Below are 20,971 nucleotides of genomic sequence, written 5' to 3' on the forward strand. Positions count from 1 at the left end.
TTGTGGTTCACAATGTGGTCTCCCTTATGTTGGAGAAACCAATGGAGATTGCTTTGCAGAACACCTACAGCAGCAGACCCTGAGCTTCTTGGTTGCCTGACACTTCAACTCTCCATCCCACTTCTACTCTGATCTATCTGTAACCTTCTCTACCGTTGTAACAAGGGCACTACACAAGCTTCAGGAACAGCAAATCATCTGGGCACTTTGCACTCCTCAGGACTCAATACCCAATTTTACAACTTAGAGTCACAGAATAATACAACATAGAAACAGACCCTTTGGCCCAACTGGTCCATGCCGACCAAGATGCCCATCTAAGCTAGTTCCATTTGTCCGCATTTGGCCCATATCTCTCTAAACCTTTCCTATCTACGTACCTGTCCAAACGTCTTTTAACTTCAGGCAACTCACTTTCTGTCTGTACCAGAACTGGCCATTTCTGTTGCAAGTCATTCATATTGGCTCAGTTTTTCTCTCTTCATTAGCACAGCCTCACCCGCTAGCTTACAGTTATCAGAGTGTTTCTATGTTTGTATTATCACTATCCAATTACCCCCATCAACTATACTGTACATCTGCAACTTATCCCCACAGCAACCCTGACCTCACCCTATCAGAGATATTCCCTTTGGCTTATGCATCTCTCCCCCCATCACCTCTACAACTTGTTTTTTTTCTCTTTCCCAGTTCTGATGAAGAAGTGTCTTCAACCTGAAACATTAACCTTGTTTCTCTCTCTGCAAATGCTGACTGACCTGTTCAGTGTTTCCAGCATTTTTTGTTTTAATTTCAGATTTAAAGCATTTGCCTTTTCTTTACTTTTTAGATCTCATGGGAGTAACTTAAAGGCCTCACCCTCTACAACCACTCCACCCACAACCCCAACCCCTGCCTTTCATCCCTTTATCAACATCGTTAAAACAGACTGTCCAGACATCATCATCCTGTTGTTAGTGTGACTTTCCCCACATTACAAGAGACACATTTCAATTCTTAAGTGCTTTGATATGTCCTGATTCTGTAGAAGATGTGATATAAATGCAAGACTTTATTTTATTTATAATTAAACATATTACTTGCAGGACTCCTTTACACCCAATCTATGTTTAATTTCTACCATTGTGAAGTAGAATCAGCAGCATAATGTGAGCCTGATATCTTACTGTAAGTAGGACAGCTGCTAACATCTGGTATACTCATCTCTCCGAGGACACATTACAGAAAAGGTGCACCTTCTAAAATTCGAGGTCAAGATTTATTTAAGAATGCTACTATTAATGTGAAGGTAAGGATAGTTGTATTAAACTAAAACAAAACAACTCTTGGTCAATAAGAAAGCTATGTAGCGTGTTTTCCTTGATACTCTGTGCCTTGGCAATTAAGAGCAGGAAGATTATGCTAAAACTGTATACAACACTTGTTCGCCCAGAATTTGGACATCGATTACAGTTCTAGTCACTGCCTTACAGGAAGGATGTGATTGCACTGGAGAGGGAGCTGGGGGGGGGGGGGGGGGGGGGGGGTGGTGGGATTTACAAGGATGATGCCAAAATTGTGGTTATGAGGAAATCATGAAGAAGGCACGCCAGCGGCTTTACTTCATTAGGAGTTTGAGGAGATTTAGTATGTCAACAAAGACTCTTAGAAATTTCTACAGATGTACGGTGGAGAGCATTCTGACTGCATCACTGTCTGGTATGGAGGCTCCAATACACAGGATTGCAAGGGGCTGCAGAGGATTGTAGACTCAGCCAGCTCCATCACACGCAACCCTCCCCACCATCGAGGACGTCTTCAAGAGGCGGTGCCTCAAGAAGGTGGCATCCATCACGAAGGACCCTCACCATCTGGGACATGCCCTCTTCTCGTTACTACCATCGGGGAGGAGGTACAGGAGCCTGAAGACCCACACTCAACCTTTTAGGAACAGTTTCTTCCCCTCCTGTATCAGATTTCTGAACAGTCCATGAACCCAACCTCATTATTCCTCTTTTGCACTATTTATTTTTGTAAGTTATAATAATTTTTATGTCTTGCACTGTACTGCTGCCGCAAAGCAACAAATTTCACAACAAATTTCCTCCCTTGCTTCTTTTAACAGCCTGGGATGTATTTCATTGGGGCCTGGTGATTTATCTATTTTAAATTAAATCCCCTTAATACTTTATTTATCCCATCCAATATTTCACATCTGTTTGCCTCAATCACATCAGCACCTCTTTTCAAAGAGGATCACAAAATGTGAATAACCTTATCCATTGTAGGACACAGTAGTGTAGCGGTTAGCGTAACGCTATTACAGCGCCAGCGATCTGGGTTCAATTCCGGGGCCACTGTCTGTAAGGAGTTTGTACGTTCTCACTGTGACTGTGTGGGTTTCCTCCGAGTGCTCCGGTTTCCTCCCACATTCCAAAGACGTACGGGTTAGGAAGTTGTGGGCATGCTATGTTGGTGCCGGAAGCGTGCTGACACTTGTGGGCTGCCCCCAGAACACTCTACGCAGAAGATGTATTTCACTGTGTGTTTCAATGTACACATGACTAATAAAGATATCTTATCTTATATATCAGTGATAATAAACCTGATTCTGCTAATGGATAGGTTGGGATTGTTTTCTTTGGGACAGAGGGGGTAAGTGGAGACTTAATTGCGGTTTGCAAACCTGTGAGGGGCCTAGACAGAATAAAATAGGAAGGGCCTATTTTAACTCATTGCCACATCAGAAACCATGGGCGTGGATTTAAGGTGATTGGTGGAGGGACTAAAGGGGAGACAAGGAAGAATGCTTTCATCCAGTGGGTGCTGAAGGTCTGGAACTCACTGGGTAGAGGCAGAAACCTTCATCATATCTAATCAGTACTTGGACGTGTACTTGAAGAGCTGTAACCAACAGGGCTATGGACCCAGTGCTGGAAGGTGGGATTAGACCTGGTGGCTTTTTGACCCAACATGGACTCATGGGCTGAACATTTTCGATCATTCTAGGCTGTCATTTCCATGTGTGATGCATTTCCTCAGATTCCACCTCTTTGAATAGCATTTTGTATAATAAAAACGGAGAAATTCTGATGGACACCATTTGGCAGAGATTGGGAGTTCAGAGAAACACCGAATGGTTCAACACCAGACCATGCAGCTACCAACCAGCCAACAACTTGGGACATTTTTGTCCACTCTGGGGCTTCATTTGAACTAGTATTTCATGATTTATAAATTATCATTGAATGAAGTAGGTAATACTTTATGCAGAAGTGTTCTGCAAGATCAATGACTCAATCACACCTTGAAGCTCCACTGAAACTTTGCAAAGGGGTTTGCAAGTCAGATCTGCAACGTGAACCTGTCCCTTAAATTCTGCAAGGCAAATGGATATTGCAAAGGTACATAACTTCTCCTAGATGTGTTAATAGAACTGTTCCACGTCTAATTAGTTGAGCAGCTTTAACAATAAATTATAGAATGGCAGTTTCAAACATGACAGCCTATGGGACTCTAGATATCGTCACAAACTGGGTAAAGCCTTTGAGTTTTAGAAAATCACTTTCCTGATATTCCTCCAGCTACCACTGAAACAGATTATCTGATCATAATCACATTGTATGGGAGCTTTGCACAAATTGGCTGCTGCGTTTCTTACACTGCAGGTCACTGTTGCAAAGTGTGTTGAAAAATAGAGGTTGCGAAAGGCACTATACAAATGCAAGTCTTTCTTTATTCTAATAAAAGTATAAACCCTACTCATTAACTTAATCAGAAAGACTAATAGAAAAACTGGGCTTTATCCTAAAGGGGCTGTAGTCTAAGACATGCTATAATTGGACAGGCTCTGCTGAGACCTCATCTGGCATACTATTTAATTAGGTTCATACCATTATTATGTCGCTGACAGAGGCCATTGGCTCATCAAGACTGTGCCAGCTCTGATTTAATTCTAGGCATCCCACTTCAGGAGGAATATCCAGGCTATTTGAACAGAATGATACCAAGGCTAAAGAGGTTAATTCATGGGGACAGCCTGCAAGAACTGGGCTTATATTTCCTCAGCTATACAAGATTAAGCGATGATCTAATTAAGATGGCTTAAAATGATTAAAAGGTTTGATAAGTAGATGGAGGAACTATTTTCTCTGCTGCAGAATAATGAGGCATTGAAATTTGTGCTTGGTCATTTGGAGCTCTTTGCACAGTGAGTGGTGAGAATCTGACCACTCACCAACAAAAGGTGCTGAAATTTCAAACCTGACATTGACAGGTTTTTGTTAGGCATGCATATTAACGGACACAGGGAAAAGACATTACATGGGGTTACGGTGCTGAGCAGCTGTGACGTAACAGTGGTAGAACAGACTCAAGGGGGTGAGGAACTGATGTTTGTGAACACTCACTGTAGTGGAAGGGATTAGTAACCCAACCAAATGAAATGAAGTTACATGCTATTGGCTGCATGGGATGAGGGGGAAAGTGTTAAATAACATGATGTTCTTGAAACCTCTTTCCTGTATTAAGACAATATCAGCTCTGTATGTCGTCCAAAAGCTACCATAATGTTTCTCAAACCAAAATAGACGTAACACATTTCAACAACACAATCTTCAAGTCAATGTGGTAATGTATGCCATTAACTTCTCCATTTGCATACATGATTTAAAAAAAATTAAAATGCTACCTAAACCAAGATATTTTTACAATCTTTTAGTACATCCAGTACCACGCTGTGAAATCAGATAGAGTGACTCACTTGGCACAAAATCACATTAGCAATTCCATTCAAATCACATTGTTCCATTGCAGGAGCCTGTCATCCATTGCAATCGATCGTTGTACAATATAAATCAATTTGATGTACTGTCTATAGTTCTGGGCAGTCTTCTAACAGGCGTTGCAGCAGTTGTGCAAAGAGCTACGATGGGTCTTTCATGGATATCTTAACATAAGATATAGGAGCAGAGTTAGGCCATTTAGCCCATCAAGTCCGCTCCGCCATTCAATCGTGGCTGATTTTTCTCAACCCCATTCTCCCTTCTTCTCCCTCTAACCCTTAACCTTCCTATCAATCAAGAACCGATCAATCTCTGCCTTAAATACACCCAATGACTTGGCCCCCACAGCCCTCTGTGGCAAAGAATTCCACAGATTCTCCACCCTCTGGCTGAAGAAGTTCCTCCTCATCTCAGTTTTAAAGGAGCATCCTAGACTCTCCTACTAATGGAAACATCCTCTTCACGTCCACTCTATCCAGGCCTTTCAATATTCTGCAGGGCTTCAATGAGGTCCCCCCTCATCCTTCTGAACTCCATCGAGTGCAGGCCCAATAACATCAAGTGCTCCTCATACATTAACCCTTTCATTCCTGGGATCATTCTTGTGAACCTTCTCTGGACCGCCTCCAGGGCCGGCACACCCTTCCTGAGGTAGATTTTCTTTGAGATTTCCCTCCCATACAAAGATACAGGATAATACTGCATTCCAATATCCACCTCCATTTGAGGTGCCTCAACATCAACCGACAGAGGAAGCTAATACAGGGGAAGAAAACTATATTCAACATCACGTGGCAACATCTGCACTTTTAGATTTTCATCAAGTGGCAAATGTACACCGTCCACCACACCGCTGTCGACTGCAATCAGTCCCATTCACACACTTGCTCTGGGAGTCACTCTGCTTTAATGTTTTAATAGTGCCAATGATACAAACAATGAAAGAGATATGTAAACATCTGAAAAGGAACACATATGTGGTTTCAGTCACAATAACTGAATGATTCACGTTTTGCTCTAGTTTATGCCACCCACTCCTTTAACCCATTCCAGTGTCTACAAGTCCCCTTCCTTGGGTAAGGGTACTAGTAGTAGGGCAAAAGCCTGATTAACATCCTGCATGCAATCAGTTCTGACAAATTTTAAGCATATGTCTGTTATATTTGACATTTGTTAAAGGATTAATTTTTCTCTAGTATTTAACATAACACGTCACTTTCTCACATATTAATGCGGAGGATTTTGCTTTTGCAAAAATATATTATTACATAGAAAACCTCGCCAAATGAAATTACACCCCCTGGTCTATATTTATTATTTACCGATACTCGATTTTGTGAGCAGTCGGACGGACACTAACAGGTAGAGCAAAGATGGTTTTCGAGTTATTTGCTTCAATGGGAAGGAAGGATATTCAACACATTGTACAACAAAGACAGGCTCTCCGCTGCAATCAATGGGTCCAGGGGTACAGGGGGTACTCCCTCCGCAGACAGTAACCAAGCACAGTCTACAAACAATAGCATGTCACAGATCAATCAGTTGCCCGGTGCCAAAGCACTTTCTTTCTGCCGACCAGGTGCCGAATAACGAAGCAACATTAAACCCCTCCCCAGGCATTGCAAAAAAAAAGTTCACACTCACAAAGGTAACTGAGGCAATCGGTGTTTCAAAAAATGCCTTCTGCATAATGAAAGTCTCTCCTGGAATAAACACGAGCAGAGACTCAAAGCCACTCCTCGCCACCAGTGAACGGGCGCGGACCACCATTATATAAAATAGCACAAGCTCACCAACTAATCCGACGTTTGGTGGAGCGCAGAACCTCTCTATAACCCAGCAGCCGGGTTATCTTCCGTGCACTGATCACACGTCCGCGGGATCTGTCCCTGCCTCTGCATTGGAAGCTGCCAGTGATGCGCCGCAGCCCTGCTTCAGGTTTCCGCCCTCAGCACCGCTCCCCCACCCCCCTCCCTACGCGCACTCCTCGGTCAGCGGCACGGCCGCTGCAGCCGCATCCCCGGCCGGCCACTCGGCACCGATGCAGCCGCCAACAAAGGCTCGGGAGTCCCGTCTGTTTACATCAGAGCCTGGCATTACTCGCCGGCTGCAGCTGTTGCCCCGGGCACTCCCGCGCCCTCTGCTGGGAGCAGGGAGAGTCAATGGGGCTGCAGGGCGGCTCCCCCTCTCCCTCACACCGGGGCAGGGCGGCTTCCCCGGGGGGGCTGCAGGCAACTCCAACTCCTACTCCTCCCCCTCTCCCACCTCCCTTCGGTGGTCAATCCATTTACAGCAACCAGTCAGCCCCCTGAATAAGGCACGGTGACGAGATAGCCATTAAATCAGGAGGATAATGTTATTTTTCTGTTAATTTGCAGCGCGGGGACAGGCAAATTAAACGTTCAATCCTCGCACTGAAACACTGTGTGCAGAATTGGTCTCCCTATTTAATAGAAGGATGTTAGTGCATCGGAAGCAGTTCAGAAAAGATTGCCAGATTCCAGCCTGGAAACTGGTCGATTTAATTCCCCATCTCAGTCCCACTCTGACCCATGTGTCTGTGGCTCCCTGCACCATTCTGTCGAGGCCCAACATACACTTGAAGAAATGCAGCTCATCCTGGAGCAGCATCTGTTGTGGAAACCCTGCATTAGACGCTGCTGGACCCGCTGAGTTCCTCCAGCAGATTTTTTTTGTTGTTGCTCCAAATTCCAGCATCAGCAGTCTCTTGTGTCTGCAGCTCATCTTCTGTCTGGGCGCGTTACAGCCTTCCACACTCAATATAAAATTAAACAATTTCTGGTAAATATTTCCATTTGTACCAGTTCTGCCGTAGGTTAACCATCTGCAATTTTAACTCAGTTTTTCTCTCTCCATTAATGCTGCCCAACTTGCTGGGCATTTCCTACAACTCTGACCTGCAGTTTGCATTTCAGAGAGGGTGCAGGAGAGATTTACCAGGATGCTGCCTGGATTAGAGGATATAAGCTATAAAGAGAGATTGGACAAACTTGGTTTGTTTGCTCTGAAGTGACGGAGGCTGAGGGGAGACCTGATAGAAGTTTATAAGATTATGAGAGGCTTAAAGTAAACAGCTGAAATCCTTTTCCCAGGGTCGAAATGTCTAATACTAGAAGACATGCATTTAAGGTGAGAGGGGGCAAGTTCAAAGGAGATGTGTGGGGCAATTTTTTTTTACCCACAGAGAGAAGTGAGTCTCTGGAATGTGCTGCCAGGGGTGGTGGTGGAGGCAAATAGCATGGAGATGTTTAAGAGGCTCTTAGATAGGCACATGAATGTGCAGAGAAGGGAGGGATATGGACATTGTGTAGGCAGAAGGGATTAATTTAGTTAGGCATTTAATTACTAGTTGAATTAGTTCAGCACAACATCGTGGGCTGAAGGGCCTGTTCCTGTGCAGTACTGTTCTATTTTTTTTCTCTCTCTAATCTTCCTCAATAACCTATCAACCAGATGGCTTCATCAGCACAGCAACCCTGGCTTCACTCTATCATATCCATCCCTCCTCTTCTCTCTCTACAACTTTAAACTGACTTGTTTTCTCTCTTTCTCAATTCTAACAAAAGGGCTTTAACCTGAAACATCAACTCCGTCTCTCCTTCCACAGATGCTGCCCAACCTGCTGAGTATTTCCAACATATTCTGTTTTTATTCCTAGCGTGAATGGATCACCTTAAGAGGAAAAGTTGGTGAGCCTCGGTTTGTATCAGTTGGAACTTGGAAGGTTGGACAAGTTGGGCCTGTATCTGCTGGGATTTACAAGACTGGACAGGTTTATGTTTAGGAGACTGAAAAGGGACTCCACTGAAACATACAAGATCCTGAGCGGTCTTGACAGAGAGATGTGGAGATGTTTCCTCTTGTGGGAGAATCCACAACTAGGGATCACTGTTTCATAATAAGGTTCCACCCACTTATGACAGAAATGAGATTATATCTTTTTCCTCAAAGGGTCATGAGTCTTTGGAACTCTCTTCCTCAGAGGACAGTGGAGGCAGAGTCTTTGAATATCTTTAAGGTAGAAGTGGACAGATTATTGATAAGCAAGAAGGTGCAAGGTTACCAGTAGTGGCAGGAATACAGAGATGAGGTTGCAGTCAGATTAGGCATGACCTTGTTAAATGGCAGAGCAGGTTTGAGGGGCTGAGTGGCCTACTCTTGCTCTTAGTTCATACATTTGCATTTGTGTACCTACATACGGTCTGCAGGACTTGACTGGCCTATGGAAGATCTGGAATTTACCAAGCGGCCTCATGATAAGTTGCAAAGTGTCACCTTAACTTGTCAGCAAGTCCCAAATTTCACCATTGTTTGGAAACATGCTGTCACTATAATTAAATATCTGAGTACATAAAGACGCAAGAAATATGAGCCATTTGGCTCCTCAAACTTGATCTGGCATTAAACTGATTATCTAGCTCAATCATTTTCCTGCCCTAACTCCTTACCATTCGATTCTTCTGAAATCCAGAATCTATTGATCACTGTTTTGAATGCAGTCAATGAGTGAGCTACCACAGACCATGGGATGGGGAATGCCAGACTCACCAACCTCTGAGTGAAGAAATCTCTCCTCATTTCAGCCCTAAATAGCTTACCCCTTATTTGGAGACTGTGAATCCCTCTGCTGGGAAATTGGAATTGGTTTGTCACATCTACCGAGGTACAGTGAGAAACTTGCATGCCGTTCGTACAGATCAAATCATTACACAATGTATTGTACAAGGTAAAACAATACAGAATGCAGAATAAAGTGTAACAGTTACAAGGAAAGTGTAGTGCAGGCAGACACTAAGGTGATGAGGTAGATTGTGATTTCAAGAGTCAATCTTATCATACAAGGGAACCGTTCAATAGTCTTATAACAGCAGGGCAGAAGCTGTCCTTGAGCCTGGTAATATGTGCTTTCAGGCTTTTGTATCTTCTGCCCAATGGGAGGGAGGAGGAGAGAGAATGTCTGGGGTGGGTGGGGTCTTTGATTATGCTGGCTGCTTTACCGAGGCAGTGAGAAGTGTAGACAGAGTCTGGTTTCCGTGATGTGCTGAGCTGTGTCCACAACTCTCTGCAGTTTCCAGCGAAATAACCCTTCCTGCATCCAGTTTATCTAGTTCTCTAAGAATTTTGATTGTTTCAATGAGCTCACCTCTCATTCTTCTAAACTCCAGAAAATAGAGATCTAACTGGCTCAATCTCTTCTCATAGGGCAGACCCACCATCCCAGGAACAAATCTAGTGAATCTTTGCTCCACTCCCTTTAATAGCAAGTATATACTTTTTTTTAGCAACAAACAATGTGCCGGGGGAGCTCAGCAGGTCGAGCAGCATCTGTGGGAGGAAAGAAACCGTGACCATTTCTGGTCGAAACCCTCCATCAGGACTGAGAGTGGGGAGGGGAGACGGCCGGTATAATGAGGAGAAGGGGAGCGGCAAGGAAGGATTCCAAGGCGATTGGTGGACTGAGGAGGGGTGAAAGATGACAGGCAGGTGGGGCCAGGTAGGGGAAGGGAGCAGGGGTGGAGTTGGGCGACAGTGGCGGGTGGGGGCAGACAAAGACAGAGAGGAAAAGTGGGAAAAAAACATTTTTTTTTAGGTAAGGAGATTGAAATTTTACACAATATTCCTGGTGTGGGCTTACCAAGGATCTATATCATTGCAATAAGATATTGTACTCAAATCCTCTCACATTAAAGGCTGACGTGTCACTTGCCTTTCTAATTTTCTGTTGCACTTGAATGTTAGCTTTCAGTGATCCGTGTACAAGGACACCCAGATCACTTTGAACATCAATAAATCCCAGTCTTTCCCCATTTAAACAATGCTCAGCATTTCTTTTTTTTTTCAAACCAAGATAGATAAGCTTATATTTTTGTTATTATGTTCCATCTGCCATACTGCGGCCTTCTCAATTAGCTTGTGTTCATCACCATGATTTCCCACGTAGTTTTGGAAGAACGGCATTTGGTCCCCTCAGCCATGTTGTTGATAGAACAGAGAACAGTACAGGACAGGAACAGGCCCTTCAGCCCATGATGTCTGCGCCAAACGCGATGCCGAAGTAAACTAAATCTCTTCTGCCTGTACATGATCCATATGCCTTCATTCCCTGCATATTCACTGTGTCTATCTAAAAGCCCCTTAAACGCCACTATTTTATCTGCTTCCTCCACTACCTCTGGCAGTCCATTCCAGGCACCCAGCATTCTCTCTGTAAACAAAAACTTGCTCCACACATCTCCTTTAAGTTTTCCCCCCTCACCTTTAATGTGTGTCCTCTAGCGTTCGACCTTTCCACCCTGGGAAAAAGATTCTGACCATCTACCCGATCTGTGTCTCTCATAATTTTATAAATTTCTATCAGGTCTCCACTTAGCCTCTGATGCTCCAGAGAAAACAATCCAGGTTTGTCCAACCTCTCCTTATAGCTGCGGCCCAAGTATTGAACCCTGCAATACCCCACCATCTGAGAAGGATCCATTTAATCCTACTCTTTTCTTTCCCATCTGTTAACCAACTCTCTGCCTATCCGAGAGTATTACCCCCAGTCCGTGAGCTCTAATCTTATTCACCAAGCTCTGGTGAAGGACCTTATGAACGTCCAAATATACCACATACACTGGCTTGCCCCCCAGAGAGGGAAACGGATCCCATTGGTAGAGGGATAAGAACCAGGGGATACAGAATGAAGGTGATTGGTAAAGACTTAATGTGATACGAGGAAAAAATGTTCTGATGCAGTAAGTAGTTAGGCTCTGGAGTACATAACTAAACCTGAAGTCAATTGTAGTGTTTAAAAAGGGAGTATCTGAAAGGAAAGTTTCCAGGGTTATTGGGAGACAGCAAGGGAGTAGAAGGAGCTTAATTGTTCTCACACAGAGCATGAACTCAATGAGTCAGAAGGTCTCTTCTGTGATGTCCATTAAGGACCCTCACCTCCCGAGACACACCCTCTTCATGTTACTACCACTGGGGAGGAGGTACAGGAGCCTGAGGAACCACACTCAACGATTCAGTAACAGCTTCTTCCCCTCCACCATCAGATTTCTGAATGGTCCATGAACACTACCTCATTATCCTTCTTTTGCACTATTTACTTTTGTAACTTAGAGTAATTTTTATGTCTCTATGTCTTGCACTGTACTGCTGCCACGAAACAACAAATTTCACAACATTTGTCAGTGATAATAAACCTGATTCTGAAGTGATCAGAATTGTCAATTCATGACTAGTGACCTCCTCTACGTTGCTGAGACAGCGACTGGGTGACTGCTCTTATATTCTGTCTGGAAATACGACCACACTTTCTGTGCCATTCCAATGAAGTGCAAGTAGGATCAAGGGACCACACTTCATCATTTGGCGAGGCTTCTGGACTCAACATTGAGCTTGACAAAAAAAGAAACTGCTGACACTTGAAATCAGAAATAAAAAGAGAAAATGCTGGAAAAACTCAGCAGGTCATGCAGCATCTGTGGAAAGAGAAGCAAATAGTGTGTTAGGGTGTAGGACCCTTCATCAGAATTGAGAAAGAGAGAAACAAGTTGGTCTTGGTAGCAGAGATGCGTGGAACAAAGGGAATATCTCTGATAGGATGAAATAATGTGGCAATTAAACAGCAGTTAAGCTCCTTTATCTGTGTAATGATGGTGTAAAGTCTACCTTATCTGCTGAGCTTTCCCAGCATTTTCTGCTTTTATTGAATTTGACCAGATCATTGTCTCCAAGCCCCATTTTTGTGAATGTTGCGAATGCACAGATTTTGCTCTTCCAGTCTACACCTCCTCTTGGCCTATCTTGTGCTCCTTTCCTGGTTCTATTATTATTCCTTTGTCCTTTGAGCCATCAAGCTTCATGTTTTTTCATCTCTATTGCCTTCCACTCTATCAGTGATCTTGCATTTTGTTCTTTGCTCTCAGCTTCATTCCTCTAAATGTTTAAAGCCAATTTCATCCAAATGAGTAGCTGGAGCTTAAACAGTCTTCAGCCAGAAACATCAACTCCAATTCTCTTCCACAGATGCTGCCCTGACCCCGCTGAACAATTCCAGGATTTTCTGTTTTTATTTCAGATCTTCAACATTTTATTCTCATGCCATCTAGAGTTGGCATGTTTCTTTCAAACCTCAGCCTGGTTGTCGTTCGTGTGAGAACTTGTGACCAATTGCATTTTGAGAATAACATAATCTTGAACATTGTTCATTATTTAATGTTCAAACTGTTATCAAATCTGTGCAGCTTATTCTCCTAATATTGATATTGCTACTGGAAAAGTTCAAACTCTAAAAGTAATGTGATGGTATTTTTTAATCAACAAACAAAACCAGAAAATGCTGGAAACACTCAGCAAGTTAGATAGTGTCCAGGGAAGGTGAAACAATAAATGTTTCAGGTCTGGGTCCTTTCAGCAGTATTTTTCATTGTTTTGTGCACATTATTTGTTTTGTTATTGCTTTATGGTCTGGAACCTGCACCAAAATGTTAGACGTTAGTTCAGAAAACAAAACATAGGGTAGCAGTTAGCATAACGCTATTACAGTCCCAGTGACCTGGGTTCAATTCTGGCCACTTTCTGTAAGGAGTTTGACGTTCTCCCCATGTCTGCGTGGGTTTCCTCCAGGTGCTCCGTTTTCCTCCCACATTCCAAAGACGTACAGGTTAGGAAGTTGTGGGCATGCTATGTTGGTGCCGGAAGTGTGGCAACACTTGCGGGCTGACCCCAGAACACCCTACGCAGAAGATGTATTTCACTGTGTGTTTTGATGTACATGTGACTAATAAAGATATCTCATCTTACATGTATGAGGAGTTGTTGCTCAAAACTGCTTGTCCAGTGGGAATGAATAATCAGGCCAGTTGAATATTAACCAATAGAGCCGAGCATGAGATTGGGAGAGCATTCAAACAAGTTCTTCTTGGAGAGCTGAACCAGGGGTTATGAAGCAGTGAGTGAGGGAATGGTGGGTAGGGGTTGGGGAAAGATGGTCATGAGTCAATCATCCTGAAGTAGTCAAAATTGCTTCTGGATTGACTGGTTAAAAATTAATAAGTGGAACTAGGATGTATCAGACCTGTTACTACATTAGAATTTCAAACTAATGGCAATAGTTGTTTGGTACAAAAACCACTGAAGTATTTGAAGGATTTTTTTTTAAATTGCACATGGCTAAAGCAATATCAGCATTTCAACAATATTTCTTTGCTGGACAACACAGCCGGTAGAGCCACTGCCTCACAACTCCAGAGACTCTGGTTCAATCCTGACGTCTGGTGCTGTCTGTATGGAGTTTGTATGTTCTTTCTGTGACTGTGTGGGATCCCCCTCCCCCCTCGGTGCTCTGGTTTCTTCCCATAGTTCCAAAGACATGTGGGTTGGTAGGTTAATTGGCCACTGTAAATCATCCCTTGAGTGGAGGTGAGTGGTAGAATCTGGGGGGAGTTAATGAAGATGTGGGGAGAATAGAAAATAGGATAAATGTTGAATTAGTGTAAATAGTCAGTATGGACTCAGTGGGCTGAAGGGCCTGTTTCTGTGCTGTCTCTCTTGCTCTGAGACTAAGTAACACATGCAGGAGTGCAGTTTCCAGGTGAATCCTTTACATAAATGTAGGCAGGAGAAATTTACAACATGAAAGTAACTTAAAATGTTACCGTAAAATGTAGAAACTACAAAAAAATGCACCAAAACCTAAAATTGCAAGGTGAAATTACTGCTAATGATGTGTGTAGTATTCCATTACAAAATCCAAAAATTCAAACTGCACAGATTGAGGTGCAACTAGCAGGATAATTGATCTTATTTTTTGCTCTTGAAGTTATAAAAACTAGGTTCTTCTGTTCCACATTCACACACAAGGGAGTGTATCATCTTAACATTGATGTTACGCATTCAAAGATTATGTAGCAGTTTTGTATCAAGTGCAGTGAGGAACTGGCCTTGATTTGATATTAAATAAGGAGTCAGTCGTAAATTGGATACAATGTTACAGAAAAACAGTTCTGGAAATAGTGTAAGTTTCATCTTTTTATTTTAAGTACTGAACTTGATCTTAGTCACCAGTAAGGAGTTTAGAATATCATTTGTTAATGCAAAGAAGCATGTGATGTTTGGAAAAAAAATTGGTGAAAAGAATAGGTTTAGACTTTCTACAAGTAACAAGAAAAGGATGCATCCGAGGCATTAAAAGATGTGAAAGATAGATAATTTAGCCTATTATAGATTTAAAGTAAGGGGTGGGAAGTTCAAGGGAGATATCAGAGGAAGGTTTTTTTTACCCAGAGGGTGGTTGGGGCACGGAATGCACTGCCTGGGGTGGTGGTGGAGGCAGGTACGTTGGTCAAATTCAGGAGATTACTAGATAGGCATATGGAGGAATTTAAAGTGGAGGGATATGTGGGAGGAAGGGATTAGATAGTCTTAAGCGAGGTTTAAAGGTTGGCACAACATTGTGGGCTGAAGGGCCTGTATTGTGCTGTACTGTTCTATGATTCTATGATAGGATGATCTTTGAACATCATCTATGTTAAAGGAAACCACACACAGGCAACAGTCCACTGTACAGGGCCTCCTTGGGTTATGACTGACCTGACTTATGAAAACCAACTTTAAGCAAATTTTCCAATACATTTTTAAAGCATTTTCAAGCTGGTAATACGATGAGATGGACTCTGATCTCACAATCTACCTTGTTGTGACGTTGCACCTTATTGTCTACCTGCACTGCACTTTCTCTGTAGCTGTGATACTTTACTCTGTACTGTTATTGTTTTTACCTGTACTACCTCAATGTAACTGCATGTGTAATGACTTGACTTGTATGATCAGTATACAAGACAAGTTTTTCACTGTACCTCAGTACAAATGACAATAATGAACCAATACCAATAATAAACTTTCATGGTATTCATTAGTGACTGGATATGGTACATGTTCCATTAGTTTAACGATGGGTCATGTTAGGGTAATTATTCAATGAAATGAAAGAATTAAAACCGATGTATCTAGAGCATTACAGTAAGGGTTACTACAGAAGACAGACAGATGTTTGACATGGAGAAAATCAGCCTGCAGACAATTCTCAGGAATGGAATCCTTATGTAACCAAGGGATAGCTGTACAATGTTCAGGACTTGTGAACAATCCCAACAGTAACAGACTTGAATGCTGCTCTGCGACGGTAACTTGGACACTTTGATATTGTGTTCCACTGAGTGCAGAAAAGTCAATGGTCAGGAGATGGCTAGTTGAAAGAACAAGGCAGAAGGTGCACCTTCTGCAGGGACAAACCAGACGAACATATCCTTCAACCTCCACCACCAAAAAATGAGCTAGTTTGACATCTCACCAAGTCCCCCTACAGTATTGGTGAATGCCTCATGAACCCTTGGTTTACTCTAATGTGGAACCACCACACTACAGTTCTCAGCACACATACCCTACCTCTGGAAGCTATGGATGAGGCCAAGGACTCCAGCCTTGAAAATCCATTGTCCACATCCCAGAGGGAGACTGAAATCCTCCTTGGTGACTTCAATGGTACAGTGAGTGGAAAGAGTGCAGGAAGTCCATCAAGTCACTGACAGCAATAACACACATGGGTTGTTTGGCTCTGTCAGGGGCATTTACAGCCCAAACATCCAAGCCTTATTCCACTGAGAGCATACAATGGAGGAGAACTCATTAAGAACAGAAAGGCAGTCAACTCCTGCTGGAAGGAACACTTCAAAGACCCTTTACTCCATCCAACTGCAGCCTATCCAGGCCAGCCTTGCCACTGCTCCTAAATGACAAAAAGTCAAATAGAAAACATGCCAACTAAAACAAGATTGTGGAGCAGATGTTCCTAATTCTAAAACTTGACAATGAGGGGTTTTGGATGCAAATTCATAACCTCATTGTCCACATCTGGGAAGAGGACGATAAGCTAGGACACTGAAGATGCTGGGATTGTGATCATCATCAAGAAAGGAGACACCTCCAGCTCAGTAATTAGAGAGGGGTCTCCCTGCTATCAGTCATGGGGAAGTCATCGCCAGGGTACTCCTCCACTTCTTCCTCCCAGTGGCTGAAGAGCTGCTCCATGAATCAGTGTGGATCTGTCCTTCTAGAGGCACAGGGGATGTGATCTTCACTGCGCGATAGCCCCAAGAGAGATGTAGAGAGCATCACCAGCCACTCTACATGGCCTTTTTTAAACATCACCATAGCCTTTGATTCCATCACCCAGGAAATTGCTCAAATTTACCTGCATGCAGGAATCCATCTCATTTTTACCTTTGCTTGTGACATCACGCAAGGCATGATCCTAACCAAGGCTCCTCAACAGAACCAATCCAAATGAAGACAGCTGTCAAGCAAGACTACATTAATGCCCTGATACCTTTTAGTCTTTCTAGGAGCAAAGCCGCACCTCATTTCCAATAAGTGCCATTGCAACAGCTCTGTTCCTAACCAGAGATGGAGTCAAAGTCAAATTTGAGTTTATTGTCATATGCACAAGTACATGTGTGCACAGATGCAATGAAAAACTTACTTGCTGCAGCATCACAGGCACATAGCATCAGATAAGCAGCATTCGCAAGAAAGACAAATTAAACACAATTAAAGACAAAATGATGTTCCATCTTATTTCAACATTGCCTCAGTGAGGCCCATCTATAAACCGCACTCATGAGAGCTTTTAGTTTTCCACTGACCTCGAAGGTGTGCAGCATCAACACAAACATAAAAAATACCTGAATTTACAGCTTAGGCACTGGAGACGTGAGAGGGGTTAGCTCCAGTGTGCAATCTTCACGTTTGCCAACGACACTTGCTGTTGTCATGGTTTTATAATTAAATTGAAACCAACATATGTTTGAGAAGGCACATCTACTTAAAAGGAAATGCTAATTGCCCTAGCATGCATATTATTAGGAATTTTCGGTGTAATGGATTGTGGAACTGGAGGTGGCCAGAAATTGCATTGATTGGCGATTGAAATCTGAGGAAGCATTTGCAAGTTAATCCATTCCATTTTATTCCAATGCTATCGACGTTGTTTGCATATAGCACTGTTATAGAACATATAACAACACAGAATAACATAGAAATGTTGTGGGCAAGAATCAAGAGAGCAGAGAACACATGTATTTTGCAGCTTTTTCCTCTATTAAACAGCCAACTGGAAAGGTGGGTTAAGATTTTCCAAAGTGCTGTTCATGACATTCATGAAAACCAGAACTAAATCTTAAATATTCAAAATAATGTGGAATAAAACAGGCAAAGTTAGAAATACTTACAGTGTCAGGGAGAATCTAGGAGAGAAACTGTTAATGCTTCAGGACAATAACCTTTTATACAAGCAGGGAAAAGTTAAAGGATAAAGTAAATGTTAAGATGTGGAGGAGGGGGGAAGCATTATTTACAGGGAGAGATCTATGAAAGGGAAGAAGGCAGGAGAGATTAATTTGACCCAGGAAGAGGATGAAGGGATTAATAAACCAAAAAAGGTTAGTCTGAAGGATGTATAAATGAGAGAAGCAGAATTATCATCTGAAATAAAAGTGTGTTGTCTAATGAGGAAAGGTAAGACAGGTGATGCTTGTGTCTGCTGGAGTATAGAAGAGCAAGAGGAAAATTGATCAAAACATCCAAGATCCTAAGGGGTTTTGACAGCATTGGTGTGGAGAAGATGTTTTCTCTAAAATTTACTAATGAGGAGTCACCCAATTACAACAAATGAAGTGAAATTTTCTCTGAGTGTCACTAGATCCAAGTGAATGCTCAATCCCAGAAGGTAGATTGATTTAACAGGTTAAGATGAGATGCCAGTTCTGCAAAGCAAATGATGGTGCAGAACAACTTGACCATGTTCAATTCTTTTCTTCAAGTAAGTGAAAAAAATCAGGAAAAGTTCACATGCTGGAAATCTAAAATAAAAACATGAAATGCCAGAAATACTCAGGACAGTCCACATCTGTGGGAAGAGGAACAGAATTAGCCTCTCAGGTCGAAGACCCCCTCATCGGGATTGGGAAGGAGACAAAAAGAAGCTTGTTGAGCTGCAGGGAGGGTGGGGGAGGGCAAAACTGGGGTGACCATGGGGATAAGCTGTAAGCAACACTATCCTGGCAATCAGTGAATGGGAGCAGCTAGAGAAAGAAGATAGATAAAAAGAATCCAGAAGTTGGGAAATGCAGAGCAGGAAGATATGCTGGCAGGCTTGGCATGTCCTACACTCCCAGAGGAAAAAATTAGGGGAAAAAAAAAGGAAAAACAAAATATGCAGAGTCAATATCACAGATGGACAATGATACAGATCAAGAATTCAAGTTAGAATGTTGTAAAATTCAATGCAGAGCCCAGAAGGTTGCAACGTGCCCAGACAAAAGACGGGGAGCTGTTCCTCAAGATTGTGTTGGGCCTCATTCTGATAGTACAGGAGGCCAGTCTGCCAGATCAGTGGGACTGAGATGAGGAATTAAAGTGGCAGACAACAGGAAACGCAACTCGCCCTGCCGTCTGAGCTCAAGTGTTCTACAAATTGTTCACCCAATATGTGTATCGTTTCTCCATTGTACAGGAGATCACGTTGTGAGCACTGAATGAAGTATAATAGATAGGAACAAGTGAAACTGAATCGTTGTTTTACTTGGAAAGACTATTTGGATCTTTGGATGGTGGGAAGGGAGAACAACTGTTGCACTCCTTGCAGTTGCAAGGGAAAGCATTGCAAGAAGGGCGGTGGTTGCTGGGAATGGAATAGTGGACCAGGGAGTGATAAAGAGAACGATTCTTGCCAAATTCTGTAAGGGGAAGATGCATCTGATGGTGGGATGTCTTTGAAGGTGGTGGAAATGGAGAATGATCTGTTTAATGCTGAAGCTGTTTGGGTGGAAGGAGAGTTTGGGTGGAGAGGGAGAGAGCAGAGGTGTGGGTAATGGAGGAGATCTGGTCAAGGGCTTTGTTGACAATGGTAGGAGGTGAAGCCGTGGTTCAGGAAGAAGACATTTCAGAGGCACCCGTAAGAAGATTGGAGGTACTGGGAGAATGGAATAGAGTCCTTATAGGAGGCAAGGTGGGATGAAAAGTAGTTGGAATAGCTGTGGGAGTCTGTAGGCCTGTAATGGATGTTAGTAGCTAGCCCATCTCCTGAGATGGAGACAGAGGGATTCAGAAAAGGAAGGGGAAGAGTCAGATTGACCACATGAAGGTGAGGGCAATAGTAATGAAATTGTTGAGTTCTGTGGGAGTGCAGGAAGCGGCACCAATGAACTCATTGACGTAACAGTAAATGAGTTGAGGGAGTGGGGCTGGGTAGGACTGAAATAAGGACTACAACAAGGACTGTTGCACATATGCCTCAAAAAGACAGATATAGCATGGGCCTATGCGAGTGGTCATAGCTACACCTTACCAACAAATGTATGAATAAAGCAAAACTGCCTTTTTTAATCCAGCATCAGTTGCTCCCTTAATATTTTGTTCAGATCTTAACAGGATGTTGGTAATACTTAAGGCTTGATAGCCTAGCAGCTAAAGTGTAGCAGGTCAAACTTTCAAACCTTAGGATGATTTGAAAACTCACAAGCATGAGGTATAACCTATTGCCAACTCAAATTTGCAAGTGATCAAAATGTACCTGGGCTATTAAAAGTATACGCTGCAGGAAAATTTATTCCCTACTTTCTTCGTCAAATGCAAGCCAGGCTCAAGGATATGTGCAGTTATTTTGTGATATGGGAACAGGAAATGAGTGTAACTTGAGGAATGTGCTGATTCAAATACCATTTACTGGAGCGAGTGCCCAGGTAAAAATGCCATTGGCCCATTTAAATTTATTGGCAATCAGACAATATTTTGATCCAAATTGGGAATATTAACATCTTCAATATTTAATATGAAGACCATAAAATATAATCTAGATAAACAATATATTGCTGACACCCACATTGGCCAGCTGACGCTCTAGGTGACTGCATCTGTATCAAACAAAAGGAGGCTAGTTGGGTCAGAATATCTCTGCCAACTCGCTTGATAGAGCTATCCATTTATTCCATTTTCCACAATCTATTCCCAAATATTCCTGCAAATTTTCTCTTTAAAATTAGTTATCCACATCTCTTTAAAATATTGCAATTAAGTGTGCATCAATGATGATAAAGCTTTGTAACAGTTTCTTCCACTAGACTCCCACAGGATGAGATCCTTTG

The 20,971-nt window shown here is 42.7% G+C and overlaps 1 protein-coding gene across 3 annotated transcripts in view; it reads right to left on the minus strand.

The window, feature by feature from the left end:
* add2 (adducin 2 (beta)) overlaps nt 1-6,851 on the minus strand; it is a 116,914-nt gene extending 110,063 nt beyond the window's left edge. The window contains exon 1 of one of the 3 annotated variants that reach the window (XM_052040968.1): nt 6,557-6,850. The gene's annotated coding sequence lies outside the window, so the exon portion shown is untranslated. The other 2 variants (XM_052040970.1, XM_052040972.1) reach the window with 2 other exon arrangements.
* Nucleotides 6,852-20,971: the final 14,120 nt, after the last annotated feature.

The sequence above is a fragment of the Pristis pectinata genome, chromosome 29 (genome assembly GCF_009764475.1).
Source record: "Pristis pectinata isolate sPriPec2 chromosome 29, sPriPec2.1.pri, whole genome shotgun sequence".
In the NCBI taxonomy this organism is placed as follows: Eukaryota; Metazoa; Chordata; class Chondrichthyes; order Rhinopristiformes; family Pristidae; genus Pristis; species Pristis pectinata.